The 24,870-nt window shown below is 38.4% G+C and overlaps 1 long non-coding RNA gene across 1 annotated transcript; it reads right to left on the bottom strand.

Annotated features, from left to right (window-relative positions):
- Window positions 1-16,413: 16,413 nt before the first annotated feature.
- Window positions 16,414-22,556, bottom strand: LOC129010222 (uncharacterized). Its single transcript, XR_008492950.1, has 4 exons — window positions 21,400-22,556; window positions 20,598-20,813; window positions 18,298-18,403; window positions 16,414-17,410 (listed from the first exon to the last, which is right to left on the bottom strand). It is a non-coding gene; the product is annotated as an uncharacterized LOC129010222 (long non-coding RNA).
- Between the last annotated feature and the right edge of the window lie 2,314 nt (window positions 22,557-24,870).

Below are 24,870 nucleotides of genomic sequence, written 5' to 3'. Positions count from 1 at the left end.
AGGATTTGTCAGAGAAATAGAACCAATAGAATATGTATATATATACACACACATATATATGTGTGTGTATATTTATATTTATTTATATTTATATTTATATATATTTATATTTATTATGAGGAATTGGCTCATGCAATTATGGGGGCTAAGAGGTCTCATAATCTGCCATCTACAACCTGGAGACCCAGGAAAGCCCATGGTGTAATTCCAATCCAAGCCTGAAGGCTTGAGAACCAGAAGAGCTGATGGTGTCAATATAAGCCCAAGGGCAGAAGATCAGTGTGCAAATCAAGCAGGCAGGTAGGAAGCGAAAAGAATGAAATCCTCCTTCACTCTTTGTTCTATTCAGTAGAAAGGCAAAGGTCCTCAACTGGTTGGATGAGGCCCACCGCCACCAGGACGGGGGCAAGTCTTCTTTACTGAGGTCACTGATTCAAATATCAATCTCATCTGGAAGCCTGCTCATGGACAAACTCGGAAATAATGTTTAATCTGGGCTCCACTTGGCCCAGGGAAGTTGACACAGAATAGGTGAGGGATAGGTGGGTGTTCATTTTACTATATTTTTAGATTTTCTACTGGTTTAAAAATTATCAAAAGAAAATCTTAGTAAAAAGAACACCAACTGCGGTGTTTGAAGTTGTACAACTTTAAACAATCTCAACAACACTAACATTGTAATAATTTTGAAAAAACTTTTGCTGATTTAATAGAAAAAGTTATACATGATTTTTTGATTTCTTATGAAATTGAATCTTTTCACATTTGTTGGGGATTTTCTTTCTTTTTTTGTGAAGTCTTTGCCTATGTTTCGACTGGAGGGTTTATTTCTTAAGAGCCACATATATATAAAGTATATTTATACTTCGATTGATCAACAGGTAACCCTGAAGCATATATCTTTATGTAAGAATTTCAAATATGATAAAGAAAGTGCACAAACCAATGGAAAAGGGATGAATTGGAAAATCTGGCAAATTCTCTTTCACACACAAATATGTGAGTTTTTTTTTACCATATTGTACACTAAGATAAATACCAAGGTTAACGTATACGATTAAAATATTGATTGCAAATAAGTGTGAAATCCTGAAAAAGTTAAAACAAATTAGATAATTATTCATTGATCTTGGGCTTGAAATCAGGACTTTGTAAAAAAAACAATGGAAGAAAAAGCAAAGAAAAAATTGGCAATATGTTTGATTGCATACAAACTTAAAAAAATACATAACCATCAAAGAGTTAAAATCCTTATTATAAAGGGAACTCTTGAAATCAATACAAATAATAATGTCACAATAGAGAAATATTAAAATAAAAACCCCAAACCACAAGGAAGAGAATTCAGTAATGAAAGAAGAAATCTAAATGTCTTAAAAGCATATGAGCAGATACCTTTAAAAAGAGAATATAAGGTATCAGTTCAGCTGGCTCATGGCAGTTTGTGTGAGTGAGATTCAATCTTAGCTGTTGACAGTCCAGAAAACTGGCAATAATGCCTTCGGAAATATTAACATAATACAGATCAGTATCCCTCATCCAAAATGCTTGGGACCAGAAGTGTTTCAGACACTGGATATTTTTTCAGGTTTTGGGAATATTTTCATATGCATAATGAGATATCTTGGGCATGGGACCCAAGTCTGAACATGAAATTTATTACACACCTTATACACATAACCCGAAGGTAATTTCATACAATATTTTTTGATAATATTATGCAGAAAACAAAGTTTTGACATGAGGTTAGATGTGGAATTTTCTCCTTGTGGCATCATGTTGACCCTCAAAAAGCTTCACATTTTGGAGCATTTCAGATTTCGAATTTTCATATTAGGGATGCTCAACCTGTACTCAGCTTTCTGTTAGAAAGCGCAGCCGGCAAGAACTGCAGATCATCCAGGCATACTTGGTACTGGTCAGGCCCTTAGTAGAGTAATGTGATCAATATGGGAATCCACCCTTTAAAATGCACACGTAGAAATTAAAGAGGGTTTCCTAAGGAGCACTACAAAAATAATTACGAAGAAAATCAAACCAGTGAGGGAAAATTAAGGAGATTATATTTATTTAGTCTAGAGAGGAAAAAGCTAAATCATGAATAAATAAATAGTTACCTTTAAGTATATAAGTATGTGAAAAAAGATTATCCTAAGGGAAGCTATGTCTCTATGATAGACAATAAACTAAGAGGGATGTAGTTAAATTGCACTAAGAGACTCTAATTAACTTTAGGTCTTGCAAAACTCCAGGGAAGACTAACAAAGACACAAAGGAATCCCTGTCTTTGTATATCTTTCTGAGCAATTTAGACAACTGCCTATCTTGTGGCTTCATTATAGAATAGCAGGTGGCTGGGCCCTTGATTACAATTATAGGTTTACAGAATCTTAGAGCTGAAAAATAGCCTCAGTAGATTAAAATTTCTCTTTTATATGTTTGTAGATTTCCGTTGCCACCCACCCACCAATAGTATATACAAAGGAAAGTATAAGATGTGAAGCTTTGCAGGTTAGAGTTCTATCATAGTTAAGTGACTGGAGCTTTTAAAAGTGTCTGCTCAAATAATGTGAACAGATCTTAGTTGTATGGCATGAAAAAACAAACTAGGGCAGTAAACTAGGGCAGAACAGTGTAGTATTGTTGTTCTTCAGTTGCTTTTTTCAGGTTACAGATGAAAACTAGTCTTTCATCCCAAGAAAAATGTGTATGAGTACGTGCAACCATTCATGATACCCAGATGCCCAAATTTAGCGATCAAGGTGGAGTCAGTGTGGTAGAGTTCTTAAGAGCTCTGCAGTTGGATTTCTTATATTTATATCTACACTGAAATCCTCCCTTTTCTACTTACTAGCCTGTGGTCTTAAGAATGTTAGTTAAATTCTCCAAGTCTGTTTACTCATTTCTAAAATGTGGATAGCTTATCTTATGCATGAGATTTTTCTTGGTGAAAATCAAGTGACAAGATAAAAATTTAAAGAAATTAAGAAGTAAATGACCTGACACATAGCAGAGGCTACACAAAAGTGTTTTTCCAATTGCAAGTTGTGATCCAGTGCAGGAGTTTGGTAGTAAAAATTGATTCAATAGGTCATAGTTGATGTTAAAAACTGAAATAGAATAGAAAATATTCATTGCACTTAGTAATCATAAATATTGCTTGGAATAATGTATTCTGTATGATATGTTTGTTTGTATGAGAGAGTTGTGGAACACTTCTGTACTTGGAAGCAATATAAAATACTTCTGGCTGGGCATAATGGGTCATGTGTATAATGCCAACATTTTGGGAGGCCAAGGCGGGAGAATTGCTTGAGGCCAGGAGTTCAAGACCAGTCTGGGCAGTGTAATGAGACCCCTGTCCCTACAGAACAATTAAAAATCAGCTGAGCAAGCATGATGGCTTCTGCCTGCAGTCCCAGCTACTAGGAGAGGTTGTGGCAGGAGGATTGCTTGAGCCCTGGAGTCCAAGGCTACAGTGATCTATGATCACATCACCTAAGTCCAGCCTGGGTGACAGAGCAACACTCTGTCTCCAATCAATCAATCAATCAAACAATAACTAACTAACTAAATAAAATATTTCTTGAGGATCATGGTAAAAAAAAGCTTATAGTTATTACAGTTTATTATTTTTGTGGTTTTTGTCCTAACCCTTTGTTTTATTTCCCTAGTGGTTGCTATAGGATCACAATATACATTCCACCCCTCCACTGTCTAGTCTGAAATAACATAACACTACCTCACAAAAAAGGCAACAATCCTACAACAATATGCCTCCATCCATCTTCTCTGGCCTTGGGTGCCATGATCTGCGTACATTTTACTTCTGCATATATTTTACTTCTGCATACATTTTACTTCTGCATACATTTTACTTCTGCATACATTTTACTTCTGCATACATTTTCCTGTTTCTACCAAATCTTGTCATCACTTTTGCTTTTAGAAGTTCACTTGCACCAAATAAGTTGAGAAAAAAGAAAAAGAAAACATTCACATTTACGATCTCTGGTGCTCATCAGTGTTTCTTCTAGGTCTGATCCTTTATCTTCCACCATCTTTACACAATCTAAAGTCCCTCTTTAACATCCTCTGCAGTATGGGTCTTCTGGCAATAAACTATCTCAGCCTTGATAATCAGAGAACATCTCTGTCTCATCCCCACAAATAAAGGGCAGCTTTTCTGGTTATAAAACTCCAGATTGACAATTTCCCTTCTTCAGCACGTCAAAGCTGTTGCTCCATTGCAGTCTGGCTTACTTTGCTTTTGATGAAAAGTCAGTGAACCTCCCCATCGTTGTTCCCTCTATGTAACGTCGCCTCTTCTCTTGTTGGACCTAAGATTTTATCTTTATACTGGGTTTTCAGCAGTTTGACCATAATGTACTTCATTGTTGTTTGGCTTGTGTTCATTCTGCTTGATTTTTATTGAGGTTTTTTCACCCTGGGGTGGCTATTTCTAATCAAATTTGAAAGTTTCTCAGCCATTACCTCTTCAAACATTTCTCTTTCTGCTTTCCTTTTGACACTTCAAATGCACTAGACTAGTTAATCTGATCCCTCAGGACATTGATCCTCCCTCCCTCCCGCTCTCCTTCCTTCCTTCTTTCCTTCCTTCCTTCCAGACAGGGTCTTGCTCTGTTGCCCAGGCTGGAGTGCAGTGGCATGTTTATAGCCCACTGCAGCCCTAAACTCCAGGATTCAAGCGATCCTCCTGCCTCAGCCTCTTGAGTAGCTATGACTACAGGTGTGCATCACCAAGCCTGGCTAATTTTCAAACTTTTTTTTTTTTGGTAGAAACGTGGTCTTGCTATGTTGCCCAGGCAGGTCTTGAACTCCTGGTCTCAAGTGATCCTCCCACCTTGGCCTACAAATGTGTTGGGATTATGGGAGTGAGCCACTGCACCTGGCCCCTTTTTTCCTTTCGATCATCTTCATCTCTGAGATTCAGGCTATAAAGTCTCTACTAATATATCTTCAAGTTCATTTTTACTGCCTTCTGTAGTGTACAATCTTCTTCTATTAGTTTGGATCCACTGAGAATCAGATGCAAAGATGGGGTTAGACTTCCAAAGGATATATTTGGGAAATGTCAGTGAAGGATAAAAGATGAGGAAACAGAAGAAAGCAGAGAGAACCTCAAGGCCATGATTAAAGTTTCATACCTATGAGAGAGAAGGGAAAGGAAGGAGGATTGTGTTGATAAAGTCTAGGAATGCTGCAAAGATCTAAAAACAGTTTTGCCAGACTGACGGGAATTTCTTAATCAAAGTCACCCACTGGAGACATCCAATAGTTCACAGGAATGGGCTTGCATTAATGGCTCTATCATCCTTAGCTACTGGCTGGATCAGCCTATAGAGGCTTGTCTTGGCGTGAATGCTACAGTAGATCCATAGAAATAATAGCTGAGCTATCAGTCAATTTTTCTCCCCAGAGTAAGAGATCTGAACAGTACGTATTTATGGCTAACCTACTGTTCTTAAGTTTCTTTAATAAATAATTTATTAGATATTGTATTCCTGTAGTCCTATAATTTTCCATTTGGCTCTTTTTTAGTGTTTCTATTTTTTTCCCCCTAAGAAAACTCTACTTCTTCATTCTTTGCATCTACTTTTCCTGTACATTTTAAAAAGATATTTATAAAAATTGTTTTAACATCTTTCTCTGCTAATTCCAACGTTGGATCATCTATTGGTTTTATTCTAGTGACCATATTTTCTCTTAAATGTAAGATCACATTTTCCTGTTTCTTTGCATGTCTTACACTTATTTAATGGTATTCTGGATATTGTATATAAAAGAATAACAGAGACTGAAGTACATTATTTTTTGTTTTGTTTATTATCCAGAGAGTGTAACTTCTGCTGAAGGAACTAATTGTTTAGCTATCTCCTAGAAGGGGGTTGAGCTGGTACTGAATCACAGCTTTAATTAAATTGAATTCAGCTGTGATTAACCACACTCCCAACCTCCTTTGCAGACTTTTTAACCATGTCAATATTTAAACTGGAAGGAGGCTGGGCTGTAGCTTCACTTCAGAATTCAATCTGACATATACCTGGAATCCAAGCATCATGAGAATGTGAGAGATGATGTGATTATGTTCTTTTTCCAGCCTGTCCTCTACTATCTCCTTCTCACTATAATTTAGAGGTTGGGGAAGAGGAGAGTACTGCTAGGCTGAGCAATTTGCTTTTCTTCTGGGACTCTATCAGACTCTAGTCTTCCCTGCCAGCATTCACTGTTGAATAAGGGCTGGTTGATTTCTCCTCCTGTATTAGTCTGTTCTTATGTTGCTAATAAAGACATACCTAACACTGGGTGATTTATAAAGGGAAGAGGTTTAATTGATTCACAGTTCCACACGGATAGGGAGGCTTCACAATTATGGTGGAAGGTAAATGAGGAGCAAAGTCATGTCTTACATGGTGGCAGGCAAAGAGGGCGTGTGTAGGGGAACTGCCCTTTATAAACCCTCAGATCTCATGAGACTTATTTACTATCATGAGAACAGCATGAGAAAAACCAGCCTCCATGATTCAATTACTTCCTACTGGGTCCCTCCCATGGCATGTGGGGATTATGGGAGCTAAAATTCAAGATGATATTTGGGTGGGGACACAGAGCCAAACAATATCACCTCCTTCACTGGAAATCTCCTGAACTACAAGAAGCTGGTTTCTCCATCCATCTAGATAGAGACTAGGTACTCACCTGCAGGAATGGGAACTTATGTACTCTTTCCTCATTTAGAAAGGGATTGATTGCTTGGCTCTGAAATTCAGTTCATCAAGGCTTACTTGCATCTGCCACTCCTTGCTATTCTCACAGAAACATATAATTTTTATTTTATGCAGGCTTTTCTTACTGGTACCATAGATGTAAAGATCTTTTGTATCTTTATATCTCTTACTCAAAAGCAGAAATTTATTACTCTTTGATACCTATTGTCAAATCTCAATGGAAAGCATTATGTTATAATCTTTGTCTTGGTTTGTTCAGGCTGCTATAACAGAATGTCATAAACTGGGTGGTTATAAACAACAGAAATTTGTTTCTCACAGTTCTAGAGGCTGGGACATCCACAATCAAGGTGCCAGCAGATTCAATGTCTGATGAGGGTCCACTTTTTGGATCATAGTTGGCTGTCTTTTTGCTGTTTTCTCCCATGGCAGAAGGGGTAAAGGAGTTCTGCTGAGTGTATTTTTTTTATAGGGGTACTAATCCCACTCATAAGGGTCCTCCTCTCATGACCTAATTACCTACCAAACACTCCACCTCCTAATACCATCACAGTGAGGATTAGGATTTCAACATAAGAATTTTGGAGTGACACAAACATTGTGTATAACAGTGTTACATCTTCAACTTTAGCTACTTTTTTTTTAGTTCATATGAAACTTTCAGTAGGTGGCAAGCCTTCAAAGTGATGACAAGAGTCTACTCTTTAGGAAATTTATTTTGTATTTGTAAAAATATTATTGCAAAATCTACAATAGGTAACATTACAAAGAACATCATCAAATGAAGAAAGTCACTTATGATTTTCTCAGAATAATTTCTTAGAACAGAAATTGCTGGGTCAAGGTTGTAGGCATTTCAAAGCCTTGATAAATACATGACCAACATACCTTCTAGAAGATTTGTACCAATATTCACCTTAACCAGTGCTGGAACAGATACGTTTTCCTCTAATCACACCCAATTAAAAAATCTTTTTAAGGTAAGTTTGATAGTTTAAAAAGATTCTTCCTTTGAACGTTTCTTTTTATAACTAGTGAGGCTGAGCATCAACGTGATGTCCACAAGTCCTTCTGTGAAAGGATTTTTCCCTCACTACTTCTTCAACCTCCTCATCCTCCACTCTTCCCTGACTTTTCAAAGCTGCAGCCACATGGGCCTTATTTCAGTGCTCAAATGGGCCAAACTCTTTCCTGCTTTGAAAATTTTACCTGTGCTCTTCCCTCTGCCTAGAACACTCCATCCCAAAATCTTTGCATAGCCAGATCCTTGTTATGATTCTAGCACAACTGCATATGTCACTTCCTGAGGTTTTCCCTGAGTTTCTATTCTAAAGAAGCCTGGTCTCTTTCTTCATGCCATTGATCAAAATTTGATAGTATCCTGCTCCATAATTTATCTGTTAATTTTCTGTCTCCTATCACTAAGAAGTAAGCCAAGGGAGAGAAGGAACCTTGTGTGTTTTGTCCACCGTTGCACCCCCAAATTTAGAGGAGTGCCTGTCACATAAGAGATACTGAAAACATACATTGAATGAATAAATGTTTTTATGTTTACTGAAAGTTTGTATTTATACTTTGAGGAGCACTTTGGACTGAATTGTTTGTCTCCTAAATGTATAGGTTAAATCTCTAGCCTCCAGTGTGATCGCATTTGTTGGTGGGGCCTTTAGGAGATGATTAGATTAGACAAGATCATAAGGGTGGGCCTCATGACGGGATTAGTTCCCGCATAAGGAGAGAAAGAGACACCAGAGCTCTCTTTCTCCCTGCCAGGTGAGGATATAATGAAAAGGCGGCCATCTACAAGCCAAAATGAGAGCCCTCACCAGAAACCTTTCATGCTGGGACCCTAATCTCAGGCTTCCAGCCTCCAGGACTGTGAGAAAATCAATGTCTGTTGTTTAAGCCACCCAGTCTATAATATTTTAATATTTTGTTATGGCAGCCCAAGAAGACTAAGACATACATACATATAATGTATACATACATTATATATACATACATACATTATATATACATACATACATTATACATACATTACATACATTATACATACATTATACATACATACATACATACATGTATTATATATACATACATACATTATATATACATACATACATACATATAATGTATGTATAAGCACATACATTTTCCATGTTTGCTGTTGGGATCTATCTTTCTTTCTTTCTTTCTTTCTTTTCTTTCTTTCTTTCTTTCTTTCTTTCTTTCCTTCTCTTTCTTTCTTTTCTTTTTCTTCTTTCTCCTTCCTTTCTCTTTCTCTCTTTCTTTCTTTCTTTTTCTTTCTTTCCTTCTTTTTTGTAAGATACAGTTTACTCTTTTAGTTTTTCAACGGATTTTCAGAGAATTGACGAGTGAAGTCCAACTCAGAGCTGCACCTGCTGATGCATCTCCTGATTCACCAGGAAATCTTATTGCTCTATGCTGTGAAAATGATGGATGAGTTTGTACTGTACATTTATCTATAGTTGAACTTGATGCTCTTTAGTGTTAATAGACTATTATTCATTAAAATTTAGCACTCAGACAGAATTAAAGGTCTGAAGTCAACAAGTTGGCTCGTTTCAAAGCATCTATGTCTGGTTCTTCCAGTTGCTCATTCCCAGTAATGCTTGGTGATCTGAGAGAGAGAGAATCACTGTCCCCTCTATATTTTCTCAGTACTGCTTGAGTAACTTTTAACATCACATGATTTTTGCTTGGCTATTGTTCTCCCTCTCCAGCATGTCGCCTTCTTCTTTTTCTACCACAGTGAACTCCACCAAAACCTACCTCATGTATCATCTCCTTTGAGAATCCTTTCCAAGACCTTTTAGACAGGAGTCAACAAACTTTTTCTGTAAAGGGCCAGATAGTAAATAATTTAGGCCTTGTGAGCCAGTGTAGTGTGAACGCTGCCATATAAGACGTAAATGAATTTGCATGGCTATGTTCTCATAAGCACTTAATTTACAAAAGCAGGTCAGATTGTAGTTTGCTGATCTCTCTTCAAAAGAATTAGTAGACCTAAATTATTGTGCTTTTGAAATTGTTAGGTATATGGTTGTTCATTTGGGCTACTTTGAACATAGTTACAGTGCATTTTGCTCTGTTTCTGGCACATGCATTGGACATGCAATAATTCTTTGCAGAAAAAAATGAAAGGAAGAAAATATAAGATAACTGTAGAAATGGAGAGACAGAAGCAAGTGAGAAAGTTACTATATTTGATAAAATACATAATGCTAATGACTATAACAGATAAAAGCCCAAACCTCCGTGTCTTAACACAACAAAGATTTATTTTTTGCTCATATCATAGTTCAGTGGTGAATGACAAGGTGAAATGATAGACTCTGCTCCACACAGTCATTCAGGAACCCAGGGCCTTCCATCTAATGGCTTTACCACATACTCTAAATCCTCGGTCCTCTCCATTCAGCTAGGGAAAGAGAACTAGGTTCACAGGTCCAAGGTTTTTATGGTCGAGGACTGGATATGGTACCCATCACTTTTGCCCACACTGTTGGTAAGATCTCAGCCACAGGTACCACCCAACCATAAGGGAGGCTGAAAAATATATTCTGGCTTGTGCCTAGGAAGAAGAGGGGAATATGGCCATTAGTAAGCCCTAGCAGTTTACTTTGGGCTGCTTTAAAAGACGGCAATGAAGGGTTAAAGCAGTCTGTATGAGAAAGCCATACCAAATTATTTGCTTCTCAGGGGGAGGAAGCAGGACTTTCAACAATGGCCTACTGGTTAATTTTCTCCATAGAACTTGGCAGCACTCGTAAGTGTTGTGATGTGCAGATAATAAACTATCTTAGATAAATACAGGTGTATGCTAACGTGGGAGGAAAAACACTGATTGGCCATACTCCAAGATACATCAAAACACTCCAGCAGATGTATGGGAATGCATCCGCTCTCAGACTGGGTGAGGTTACTGGCATAAGTTTAGTTATTTTAAAGCCCAAGGTACAATTATCAATCTCCTCAAAACAATTTAATCCTAATTTAGTTTCAATTACACTGAGTCTCTCAGTAGCTGCAATTATGTCCTTCAAAATAATCCCACTGGACATTTCTCAGAGTTATTGAGAGTAATTTCTTATTTCTCAGAGTTATTGAGAGTAATTTCTTAACAGAGTTGCTGGGAAGTAGGGGTAAGTTTGAGCAGGTAAAGATCTTATATATACTAAAGCAGTTTTAAAGTACTTCATGAAAGAAAGACATTGATAAGGCAATAGCGTGTGGTAATTATAATATTCTTATTATCATTCTTTTAGTTTATTTGTTGCAGTTGACTTGCTTATGGAGTTAAAATACCAGTAATGGTGCTTGCCTAAGGGAGATGAATCTACGAGACTTTTTCTTTATTAAGGGATTACAGGCAAGCTGTTTTCCTGGTGATGCAAAAAGGGATTGTGGGTTCCTTCCAAAATGCTACTTACTTTAAAAGTCTAGTTTTAAGTGGGCTTTCCAGTAGAGTAGATAATTTGGAGATTGATGCAATTTAGCATTCGTTCCTGGGCATTAATTCCTGTTGTCCCTGTGGTGGTTTGTGGTGCAAATTTCAGTATCTGGAATTAGACTTAGGCTCCTGAGCTGAGACTACTTGAAGAAAGCCAGAAAGAAGGTTGGAAACAAACAAACAAACAAAAAAACAACACTACCCTTTCACTTCAGAAGAAAGAAACATCTTAACCCAAGCCACATTCCTTAAATAGGCCCTCCACTTCTTCCACGACTGCTCCAGAAGTATCTAGCGCTGGTCCTACTCAATCTCCAGCAAAGTCATCAGCATTTCATAACTGCTGTCGTAACTCCGGGGAGGGTATACAATCCTCCCTATTGCCATACCATAGAGCATGTATATATTTAGCTCAATAACCAGGCTTAGAAGTTGGGCACAATGGGTTGTTATGACTTCTGGTTTCTGTCCTGTCTTTTCTCTTAAGACATGAGTTATCTTGGCTGACACTAAAAAACGAATAGAATGCAGGTGTAGTGAGAATGAGTGAGGGCTGTAAATTTGTTTTTATCATTGTTCGAGTTTTCATTTTCTTTATGTTTAAGGAATTTGTATATCTAAGAATGTAAAATTAACCATTACAAAAAATGAAAATTATGTACGTGTACTATTAAAGAATGATTGTGCTAACCAAAGAAAGAGAACACCGTCATTAAATAGCTAGTTGAGATTTGATTTTGGTTTGGAAAGTAGAAATTCACCGGAGAATTCCCAGGGAAGTGGGTGCTACATGAACTGGGCACTTGGAAACACAATAGCCTCTCAGTAAATGATAGTCATTGGTAATGACTGAGTGTTCACCATGTCCTGGGCACTGTCTTAATAACCCTACGACATGATAACTATAGTATAGGCACTATGATTCTCATTTTATAGATGAGAAAACTGAGGCACAGGGGATTTATGGATTTTGTCTAAGTTTGTAAAATAATCTCAGAGCCAGAATTCAAACCCATCCAGAATGGCTCCAGGATGCCACTCTGGATAACCTCGCTTACACTCTATTGTCACCAGCTTGGCATATGGGTCACCTTCCCTGGGTCTCTTTTCATTTTCCTGATTTTTTTTTTTTGGTGTAGTTCTAAGAAAAGAAAGGACTATCCTTTTTCATGTAATACTCACAGCTTTTCCTCTCCTGTTCAGATAGCAGCCCCAGCTCCAGGTGGAAAGGACAGCTTACTCATCAAGGGGGTTACAGTGTCTGCAGCCTGTACTGAGTCAGAGTGTCTGAGAGAGGTTAGGAGACTCTAGCCCAGTGTCAAAAGGGGAAACAAAGGGCCTTCTCTCCTCTTCAAATGTCCCCAAAGGGCTTCAGAGCAGGTTAGCTGGGATGATTGCCTTGGAGCAGGTTGAAGAAACATTTTTATTGAGGACAATAAAACAGAGATAACTACTGTCCACCCCCTGTTCTCTCTTTCTCTCTCTCTCTCTCTTACACACACACACACACAGACACACACACACACACAGAGTACATGATAGTCATATATGTTTGAATGTTCATAGTTCAGCATTAATAAATTGATACTTGCTGGCATTGTGGTTCCATGGAGCAAAAGAAAATTATTACAGCTTGATATGGTTTGGATCTGTGTCCCCACCCAAATCTCATGTCGAATGGTAACCCCCCAGTGTTGGAGGTGGGGCCTGGTGGGAGGTGATTGGATCATGGGCGTGGATTTCACCTTTGGTGATAGTAAGTTCTCTTGAGGTCTAGTCATTTAAAAGTGTGTGGCACCTCTCTGCCTCTCTCTCTTGGTCCTGCTCCTGCCATGTAAGATGCCTACTCCCACTTTGCCTTCTGCCATGAGTAAAAGCTCCCTGAGGATTTCCAGAAGCAGACACCACTATGTTTCCTGGAGCGAACCTGAACTTCCCCAGAAGCTGAAGCCCTAAGCTTCCTGTAGTGAAGCCTGTGAAACTGTGAGTCAATTAAACCTCTTTTCTTTATAAATTACCCAGTCTCAGGCATTTCTTTATAGCAGTGCAAGAACAGACTAATACACATCTTGAATATTTCTGCCCTTTTTGCACAAGAAATAAGAGAAGTAATAGCCTAGGACATGTAGCAGGAATTCTTTCACCTTTGGTGTCAAACCACCCTATAAGAAATGTTTAGAAATACACCTGTGGAAACATAAGTTATATGTTATAGATTATTCAAGTCAAAAAGACTGATGTATAAGAAGTGTGCCAGACGTGTTCATACTGATGAAAGTAGTCTCTTCCTGTAGTAAAGATTGGAAGGCTTTTTCCAATCTTTTTGCTTTTACCAATGTTCATGTGCTTTTTCCAATGTTCTTGCCCATAGCTAATCAAATTTTCTTTGAAATAAGAGAAAAAAATGATAAATGTTTGAGCTGATGGATATCTTAATTACCCTAATTTGATCATTACACATTGTGTGTATGTATCAAAACATCACACGTACTCCATAAATATGTACAATTACTGTGTATCAATTTTAAAAATGTAAAAAAAACTTTATTTTTTTTTCTTCTTTTTTGAGACTCTCGCTAGGTTGCCAGGCTGGAGTGCAGTGGTGCAATCTTGGCTCACTGCAACATCCGCCTCCCAGGTTCAAGCAATTCTCCTGCCTCAGCCTCCCAAGTAGCTGGGACTACAGGTGTGCACCACCACACCCAGCTAAGTTTTGTATTTTTCGTAGGGATGAGGTTTCACCATGTTGGCCAGGATGGTCTTAATCTCTTGATCTTGTGATCTACCCACCTCGGCCTCCCAAAGTGCTGGGATTACAGGTGCACCTGGCCTTCTTTGAAATATTTTATAGAGCCTGATTAATAGTATTTCCAAGTGATCTTCATTGGTAACAGATCATTGCCCTTTTAAGGTAAATTTTGTTTCTTTAATAGGAAGACATAATCAGGAGTTGAGATTAAACAAAAATATGGGTGACAAAAGTGATAAGACTTTTGGTGAAACACAGGGTGTGGCTATAATTAAATCAAATTTAATTGTGTAAACTCATTGCTCAAAAGGCAGTTTCCGAAAAGCAAATAATACATGAACAACAAACATTGTGTGGAACTGTGGCAGCACTGAGTCTGTGGCCCCTTGAGGTGGTCACTTGACCAAAAGGCAATTTTTTGTGTGTCTGAATTATTTCAAGGGCGTTTATAAGAGTCAGTTTTGTGTACATATCATATACACATAAGCAATAGTTCCAGCCTAATGCAGATTTTATAATAGGAAAATGAATGTATTAAAATTGATAAAAGAAAAGTCAAACGAAGTCAGCAACTCTGGTTTAGAGAAAATTTTACTATAAAGTTCTGTCTTTCTATTTTGTACCTCATGTATAATCCTTTGGCTTTAAGGATATTTTGAATGAGTGAGAGTAATACAAGGTTACTCTGAGTAGAAAATGAACTATGGAGTTCTCTTAATATTAAGCTTACTACATGAGTAGCAAGTCTTTTTTCCCCATAGCACGCGGGGAAAAAGAGCATACTTTAGGGATTTCTAGTAAGATTTCACTTTTTAAATTGCTACTAGATTGGAAACTTCAAAGGTTTATTCTGTAGTTTTGAATCTTAATTGAAAGGTTCACATTTTATGCTTGTTACTCCTGTGTTTGGTTTTGGAAAATGGTATTTATTTTCCAAGTGACATGGCAGAAAGGAAAGCTCTGGACTAGGAACCAACAGATGAGGGCAAAGTCCTTTCTATATGTTTGTTATTGCTAGATTTGTGATGTTGAACAAGTTCCTCTGTCTATCTGGTCCTCAGTGTCCATATCATTAAAATGAAAGTAATGAAATACAAGATGTCTAAAATTCCACTTAGTTCTAACCTTCAGTGACTTGGTCATCTAAAGTTACAAATTGGGTATTTGAGGTTTTTAATAGCACAGATATTCTAAGACATTGACATCTGGCTTTCAAGAAAAGAGCCAGCTCCATAATTCCATTATTTTCCCATTAATGTTTAAGCTGGGAGAGAGAATGACCTAGCCAAGCACTCACACAATCATTATTCTTATGATGAAGCAACTTAACAACCAGCTTGTGTGTTTCCTGGTTGACATACACAGGAAAATTGTCATCATTACATGCTTAGTGTATTGCTTAATTGATGAACTGTAGTATTTATGGAGGGGTACATTTTGCAATACTCCCTTTTTTGATGATTTTAAACTACAGAGCCATTATGGAAAGTCAGCCCTTTTCTGTATGTACACATAATTGACTTTGAATTTCTGTGCAGATCAACCTAATTATAAACATTTTACACTGGACTAGAGCAATTCAGAACAAAGAGTCATTCATTATATTCATAGTCATGACATTGTTAACTGTTTATATTTTTTGTTAGATTTCAAAAATATTGTATATAAAACCCTTTTAGCAATCCCTAAGTTCCTAACTCCTCACCCAGGGCTCTTTTACTATATTACAAAGCTACAAAAATAAAGTAAAATAGTTGCTGAGAGTAACTCAATACAACTCTTTAGATTACCAGAAAACCTTTGCAAATTCAGACATCATGGTACATAAATCTAACTGCTCCTACTTCTGGTTTAAATATGTTTCAGGGACTGAGCACTGATGTTTCTGCATTGTGTATCAGTGCTCAGCTTCCCAAAGGTAACTTTAGTGATTAAATAGTAAAGCTAGCTTTGCATATACACTTTTCATTGAATATTTTAGATTGAGCACATTTAGGAGGATGGCAATATTGCCTGAAAATATGGAGTAATCCTTGGTAATGTGCACCACAATTCAAATTCAAGAATATTGGGGAAGGAGGGAGCGTTTAACTGGGATTCACCTTGGAATACAAAGCTCATAGCAGAAAGGCTCTTTAGGAAGATAATTCATACCTTTAAACTGCAAATTGTACGTGAAGGTGGAATTATGGTCCTAGCAAGCATCAAGGAAAGCTTATGAAACTGAATTGCAGTTGTTCATGGCCAGCTAACCCTGGGGGAAATGGAAATGCACTTTGGTATTCTTAAAAGTAAGTGTCAAAGCCCCTCAAATTTCAAGTGGTTTTCAAAGAATTTTTAAAGCTTTAGAGGTTTTCAGTTAAGCAAGTTGTTTTACTATTGTAGAGGTATGGAATGAACTCCTAGAAACATGTGTATGTTTAATTTATATTTTGCTTTGAAAATGTAAAAATTATTTATAAATATACATAAAAGAATATATTTATTTATTATACCCATATCTATCATCCTTGCATCTTCCAAAATGGCCTTGAGTAGATTTTGGGTAAGGACAAGGAAAAAAGACAAAAAAAGGAAATGAAACAGGAGTGGAGAAGGTAGACTGGAGGAGGAAGGAATGTTATGCATTCAACTTTATATGCATAGCAAAAAGTTTGTATAAACTATTTTTGTCTTTAATAAGTTTCTTTTATGTTTCTCTATGAGATGTTACTATTAAAAATGATATGATGATGAGCTCTGACTATTCTTGTTTCAGTACAAATCACCAGATATAGATCTTTTTTTTTCCTTCCCAGGAAAAGAAATCCCCTTTTAGTTGGCGGGAATCTATTGTTGGTTTTCCTTCTCTAAAATAGAGCCCTCTTGGCACATCCAGCAGAGAACTGCAAGGCAAACAGACTTCGGCATGTTTCATGTCGGTGAATGCAGAAGTTAGCCCACTGGCTTCAATAGTTGAGAACTCCACTTTCTCCCTTCATGACTGCATGTGTGCCTTCCTGAAGCTGTGAACTTATAAAAATGAGGGTTGACCTATCGAAATGGGAACGGACCATTCTTTCATTCAGTGTATAGTTCAGAGTTTGAGTTCAATTAGACAGAGGTTTTGTGAAGAAAAGTGTATCGGTCATTCTTTGCTGGGCTATGCTGCAAGAACAATTGACCCTCAAATCTCAGTGCTTTTCAAGAGTAAAGCTGATATTTTCCTCATCTTCCACGATGGCTGTCCATCAGTTGTGACTTTGTCCTTCATCCTTTTCACTTTGCGATCCAGATTGACAGAATACCTCTATGTGGGGTTGTGGTGTGCCTTGTGTCAGAAGGGAAATGATGGGATCTCACCACGGCTCTCAAATCTTCTGGGCATGTCACTTCCACTCCCATGTCATTTGCCAAATGAAATCACATGGCCAACACTGACAAGAGGGTAAAATTCTCCTAAATGGAGAGACAGTGGATATTTTGAAAAATAATACAATCTATTAGAGGAAATATGAAACACAATTGTTTAATATCTTGTTCTCTGCTGGAGGACTACAATGCCAGCTTGACCCAAGTCTTGCCAGTCTTTCTCATAATTTATAGCTTTATCTTTGTGACAACAAACCAGAAAAACTGAGGAGCAAGATTTGTGGGAAAATATTTTTTTGGCACTCAGGGTATCAAATATAGTTCAAAAAAGAGGTGTCATGAAGAGACCTTCAGATTATATGTAACTCAAAGACTATCTCTTCCAGGAAGCCTCCCTGTATTGACCCAATAGTATACTACTTACTAATAAATAGCATATTGCTTACCATAAAAAGAATTGTCTTTTTATGACACTCCCTCTCAACTGCCCTTACTCCATCAATAAGCTGTTCCTCTGGTGCCGATATGAAATGATGAACACAGATTTTACTGTTTTTTTTTTTCTTTAATTAGTTTGGAAGATATCTAAGAGCAGAGGTTACAATGGAGTAGAGTAAAAGTCATTGCTTAACTGTGAAGTTCTTTAAAATTATGCCAAACACTGACTTGGTTATTCTATTCACTTCTCAGAATGAGAAGATAATTTGGTTTCAAGACCCTTTATCACTTATCTTCCCTCTCTCCAAGATATAGTAGAAAGCATGCGCAACATTCATTCATTCATTCATTCACTCAACAAAATATTGAGTGCCATTATTTTCCACGCACTAAGCCAGGTGCTGAGCTGTGTCATTAGGTGCTGAAAGTTTCTGCCCTCATGGAGCTTACCTTTTAGTGACAGTGACCCATGCAAATTAAATAATCACACAAGCATATTGGTATAAACCATGATCAACACCAGGAGAAAAACTTACAGTGCTCTAAGACCATATAGGAGATCTGACTTCTTCTGTGTCTCTGTAAAGACTTCTCTGGGAAAAGGACAGTTGAGCTGAGATCTCAAGGAAGAGTGGCAGCTAACTATATAAAAGAATAAAGGGAAGACAATTCAAAGGAGGTACAAGGCATGTTCAGAGACCCTGAGGTGGGAGGAAGGGAAAGAAAGGCCAATTGGGTAGAAGCATAAAAAGCAAAGGCACACACAGTGTGAGAAGTAGGTTGGGTTAGTGTACTCAAGGCCTTGTATGCCATGTCAAGGGTTTGGGTCTTCATGTTCTGAAAGATTTTTAGAAGAGAATGACATGAAAAAATTTTAATTTTTAGATGTCACTCTGGTTGTCATGTGAAATGGATTGGAGAGCAGCAAATGGATGGCAGGATACCAACGAAAGTCTTTTGCAGTAGTAGCGATAAGGATTTCTGCTCACTGCAAAATTGGCATCTGAAAGTTGGATGGCACACAACCGATATTCTGGATCTCGTTCATTCTAGCAATTAATTTTAAAAAATTAGACCTCAATCTAGCAGCAGATTTTAAAAAATCAGACTTAAATTGGCCCATGGTTTATGATTTATAAGACTGTTAAAAACAAATTTCTGAAATAAATAATTTCACCTACACCAAAAGTATAGGTCTATGACTCTCTAATGATCGTAACAGATGGGCTTCAGAGAATCCACGAAGCCTTTGAAATTCCATGAAGATTGTGAGTGCTTATGTTTATGTATTTTTCTAGGAAGGAGATCTGTACAGTTTTATCGGATTCATGATCCTTTAAAAGTTAAGAACCACTGATTTACATAATCACTTGACCAATTGTAGTTGCTCCATTACCGGAATGCAGTTCTGGGTAATACATCTTGAATTGGTGGAAAAGGATAGCTGACTTCCAAAGGTTTGGGCTCCTGTTTCCTCGGGAAGGGTGGTTGCTGGTAAGTGCAGCCCAGCCACAGACTGTATTTCCTGGTCCTTGTGAATCTATGGAAGGTCATGTGACCACTTCTGACCAATAGAATGTATGCAGATATTTTGATTGGCACTTGGTGTAAAGTTGGGTATGTGTCTGATATGACTTTTTCCATAATTTGCCACCTTCTTTAGTGACCTTGGAGACCATGTTGTAAAAATGGCAGCATCACAAGATGAAAGAATTACTGATTCGTGAGTCATGCAGGCAGCCAGGAGAGCTGTCCAACTATGAACACCTGCACTGGATTTTAGTGATTAAGAAATAAATTTTATTCTCTTACGCAATTGAAATTTATGGTTATTTGTTAGAGCAGTTAACCACCCTGGCATACAAAAATAATACCTCACACAGGAAGACAGCAAAATGGGTGTATTGGCCAGGGAAAATTTCTCTTTGGATGTCTTCCTGAAACCAAGGAACAACACTGTCTTGCAGGCCATAGTTTCTTTGTATTGTTTTTGCAATGTGGAATTTATTCTGAGCCCAAATTTCTCACAAATTCTGAGCTTGACTGCATCAGAGAATGATGACCATAGATAGCTAATGTAAACAGCTTTTAATCACATAAGAACACTTTTAATAAGGTCATAGAGAGACATGTTTTAAATGAGTGAAGATATTCATTCATTCATCTAACAGATTTTTAAAAATTGAGTTTCCTTAGTATGGTGTTTTTTTGTTTTTGTTTTGTTTTTTTGAAATAGAGTCTCGCTCCATCACCAAGGCTGGAGTGCAGTGGCACAATCTCAGTTCACTGCAACTTCCGCCTCCCAGTTCAAGTGATCCTTCTGCCTCAGCCTCCTGAGTAGCTGGGACTACAGGCGCTTGCCACCATGCCCAGATAATTTTTTTTTTTTTTTTTTTTTTTTTAGTAGAGATGGGGTTTTGCCATATTGGCCAGGCTGGTCTCAAACTCCTGACCTCGTGATCTGCCCACCTCAGCCTCCCAAAGTGCTGGGATTACAGGTGTGAGCCACCATGCCTGGCCCTTAATATGTTTTAAAATATACCTAGGATTTTTGTTAAAACTAGGTATGGTAAGGTGATAGACACATAGACAACATCCTTGAAAGGAGAATTTGTTATTTATAGTTGCCAAGAGAATGGAGCACATGGGGAAGCACCAGGATTGCTTTGAGGGCAGAAAGATTGAGGGGAAAGCTTGGGCAACAGCCTTTATTTAGGGTTTTATGGGAAGGAATGGGGGAGGCAGGGTAAGCAGCTGAGCTGAGGTTTCGGATTGAAAAGTTTGGACCCTTTGGACAGGCTCTGAGCTACAAGAGTGGTCTCTAATTGTCCAGTACCTGGCTCTGGGTGACTTAGAGCAGGAAGGTAATGTTCTGTACTGGAGGAGCCTGATAAAAGGATGAGATGAGGGTATGGAGCCTGGATTTGTTGTCTTGCATATAAAAGGTGTGTTCTAAGCCAAGTTGTTTAGTATCTCCAGGAATTAGCCAAACCTGGGAGGGGCAGTCCATCCCTGGTCTGCAAGATGCCCCAAGATGTCAAAGCATCATGAACTATAGAAAATAAAAAAACATGGTTAATAGATAATGTACCAGACCTAAGCACAAAATGAAACACTAGGGTCTATGTAAATCAGATTGACCAAATTGTTACAAAGACACAGATCTATCCAACATTCAATAGCTTTTTCCCCTATTACCCTACACCATAAAAGTCATTTTGAGCACTGCACATTTCTAATAAAATTTTTCATGTAAATATACACACTAAGTTACTTAAGATGAAAATAAAGCTATGGACGTTTCAAATTAGTAAAAAGAGGTTCTTAAAGACTTGTCCAAGTCTTCAGGATTGAAATTAGAGTTTATCTTGAAATATGAACCTGAAAACTATGCAGAGTCCGTTGCGGTTCTGGACAATAAATACAACCTCCCTTAATCAGTGTCTTTAGTCTCCCCTTCCGCAAAAGAACAACAGTACAAAATAGAGTCCAGTGCTTACACTTTTCAGAGATTCTCCACTGCCTACTGCCACTATTTTCAAGTTTCGGTCATTTACAGACCACCTTCTCGATTTTTGCTATATTTGTGTAGCACCTCTTTTGGTATATTCTTATTTTTTAAAAAAAGATCAACTCACCATGGTGCTTTTATATTAGCTTCTTCTTAAGCAATCTTCCTATCTGTGTAATTGCAGATTTCGTGTTAGTTACACATTTTTTCTAGTTTGTATAAAACTAGAAAATCAGTACATAACTACTACAAGTCTTTAAAACATTGTTTGTGTACCATGTAATGACACATTGGTTCTTACCAGTGGTACCCATGCTACCCTTGGGAAATCCCAGCTGGGAAGATGATGTTCAAGGCTCCTGAGGATGTAGCCCCTGACTCCCCATTTTCTACCATCTTTTTCAATTGTCAGGGCATCTGTCAGGATGACTGTCAATTCCAGACTGTGGTATGCGTCCTCTTGCTTCCACTCTTGCCTGAACAGGTTCTGTGTCTTTAACACTGCAGTGCCCCACCCCAGATGGGCCTTACGTTACCTCTAAAAGTCCCTTATAGCTCTGTGCCAGGGCTTCTCCCTAACAGCTCCAGACTTCCCTCCTCACAGCTCCAAACTTGTGCTGCCTCCAGTTGCTGCATTTTTTTTTTTCTTTTTACTTGGTGCCCTTAGGATGATGTGTAGGTGTTATTTTCCACTAGGGATTAAGTATATTTTTATCCCTGGATGTTGCCTTTTGGGGATCCTTGGTTTCAACTCTAAACTTCATGGGCCAATTCTATCCTATCCCACCTTTTTTTTTTTTTTGGTCCCAGGTTCCCAGAACCCTAGTCAGAGTAAAACACTGCAGACTGCTCGTTACCCAAAGTGAAAACAAGGTTTTTCCATGGCCACTCCCTCTGTCTGAAACGCCATTCCTCTTCCTGGACTTCTGGTTGTTCCTACTTAGCTCTCAAAAATCAATTCCAATACCACCACCTCCTGGAAGTCTTCGTTGCCCTTCCTAGGCAGAGTTATATGTTTCTTGCTCTTTGTTTTTCACAGTACTTACTGTAATTGCTGTAATTACTGTCCTAGAATCTGTCTCTCATGTTTGTTTGAAGATGTACAAGACAGGGAATATATTTTAGTTATCTTTGTTTTCCCAGCGCTTAAAACAATGCCTAGTACATTGACAGTGCTTCGATGATGTTTATTGAATGCACGAATAAATTCGTACACTAGGAATGTATTAATTTATTCATGTACTTTGGAATAGAAGTTTGACATTTAGCTCTTTAGTATGGGAGGAGAAATGTTCCTAACAATAAAATAATGTGAGAAATGAATAGGCATTGAGTTTTCTCACATCCCCCACTCCACCCTCTCATCCCTCACCCCTACCCCCACTTCTGGGTACAGCCAGACCCATGGAATAGTAAAAGCTTTTACTTACAAGAAGAAGCAGGAAGTGACCCGTGACCCAGGGGTGAAAAGTCACGTTCACACCCAGTCTCTGGAGATTCACTAAACTAAGTCCTGTAAAAAATTTTGTTAGGGATAAAAACTAAGAAAAACACTGAATATTTACACAGTACATTTTTCCCTAGTTTAAGCTGAAGGTTAAAAAAAAAAGTGAAAGGGGGAGTGGGGAGTCAAAATTAAATAAGCCAGCTGGTTTAACTTCTCTTTTTACGTATTTTCCATTGCAATCCTCTCTTAGTCATAAAGCCTTTCTCAACCACTTTATGCTTTTCATTTGGCTGAAATTTTTCAGCTTTTCCTACCTTAAAAAAAGGATTAAAGGTTGAGTAGATTGTGACTTTATCTTCTCTTTCTCTTCTATCCCCCGCCCCCAAAACACACATGCATGCACGCACACACACACACACACACACACACACACTCTCTCTCTCTCTTACTTTCACTCTCCAACTGTATTTATTAAAATCAGTTTCTGATAACAGCTACCCAGAAACAGGATCTCTGTTCTTTTTTGAGAAACAAAGCCCATCTTTCTCGTGGTGCAAAAAATATTCAATGTTCCTCCCCACTTCCCCCAGCTGCCAGTGTCACACTGGTTCCCCAGCCCACTTGCAGGCAGGGCTTCCTAGGAAGCAAGAGGAACAGCTGCTGAGCAACAATAGCTCCTAACGGAGCCAATACATAGACAAGGCCTAATGTTCCTGCACTTTTCCACCCCTGCTCCATCCTAAGAATGAGTGTTTTGATGCTGGACTGCGAGGGGAAAGAGGAGGAGGATAAGGGAGGCTCCTTTCTCACTTCGTCTTTTTCTGCCCTTAAAAATAAAAGAGAGGGGCTGGGTGTGGTAGCTCATGCCTGTAATCCCAGCACTATGGGAGGCTGAGGTGGGCAGAGTCCAGGAGTTCAGGAGTTCAGGAGTTCAAGACCAGTCTGGACAACACACTGAAACCTCACCTCTACAAAAAACACAAAAATTAGCTGGGCATGGTGATGTGTGCTTGTAGTCCCAGCTACTTGGGAGGCCGAGGTGGGAGGATCAGGATCACTTGAGCTTGGGAGGCAGAGGTTGCAGTGAGCTGTGATTCTGCCACTGCACTCCAGCCCAGGTGACAGAACAGGACTCTGTCTCAAAATAATAATAATAATAATAATAATAATAATAATAATAAAATAAAGAGGGAAGTATTCATTGGGGAAATTTTGTTAGTAATTTCTTCCTGTCACAAACATCTACCAAAAAATTGCATGATGATGATGTGTGTACGTGTGTGTGTATGTGTGTGTGTGTGTTTAGCAATTCCATTTTAAGAGGAGTTGCTCACTAAAAGCAGCCTCTTCTTTCTTTTGGGGGCTGGGTGATTTGTTCAGCAGAGGAGACTCTGGCTGGAGTGGTTTCAGCAGGTCACTGGTCACTGCACTGGGACGAGCTGGCCAGTGAAGGGACTTTGGACCCTAGTAGCAGTTTGGCATTTCTAAGTGGGTAAAAATAATTAACTTCATAAAAATCAATAGGAATCCACATGCCCGGTTCAGCCCTTAGACAGGGACCACCCAATAATGCCTTTCACTGTTTGATATTGAGGGGTTCCTTTCTACAGATGCCTCTTGCCCAGGCTGGGAATGTTTAATCTGCATGGAGCTTAAAGGTAACCGTGGCCTGGTGGCTGCAGATTGCATTCTGGAAACTCCAGTCCCCAAATCTATTGCCTTACAAGCTTCCAACAGAACAGCTTGATGCGGTGGATCCTTTCTTTTTGAAAATGTTAGCGAATGAGAAGTAAATCAAAGCTTTGAGCCTTGCCCATTAGGCTGCCCCTGTGTGTGGAGCTCAAAGGGGATACTTCTCTCCCCCTCCCCATCGGTGACAAAAAGTTCTCTAATCCTGATTTCCTTACAAAAAAACACAAAGTGTAAAACCAGCCTAGGGACTGGAAATAAAATGAATATTGGAGGAGCAGCTGGCACATTAATGCCCCTGAAAGCACTAGCTGACACCTCACCCTGAAACCAAATCGTCCTGTCTCCATGGGGGCTGGGGACAGATTTAGTTTTGTAACAACACAATGAAGTATATTTTTAACAAATAAACACAATCTTGGCAGAAGCATAGGCATCTTTAGCCAGTAAATACTTCGTGCA

This window comes from Pongo pygmaeus, chromosome 10 (genome assembly GCF_028885625.2).
Source record: "Pongo pygmaeus isolate AG05252 chromosome 10, NHGRI_mPonPyg2-v2.0_pri, whole genome shotgun sequence".
NCBI lineage: Eukaryota > Metazoa > Chordata > Mammalia > Primates > Hominidae > Pongo > Pongo pygmaeus.
Note: the sequence above shows the minus strand (reverse complement) of the source record. Positions and strands in the feature narration are given on the sequence as shown.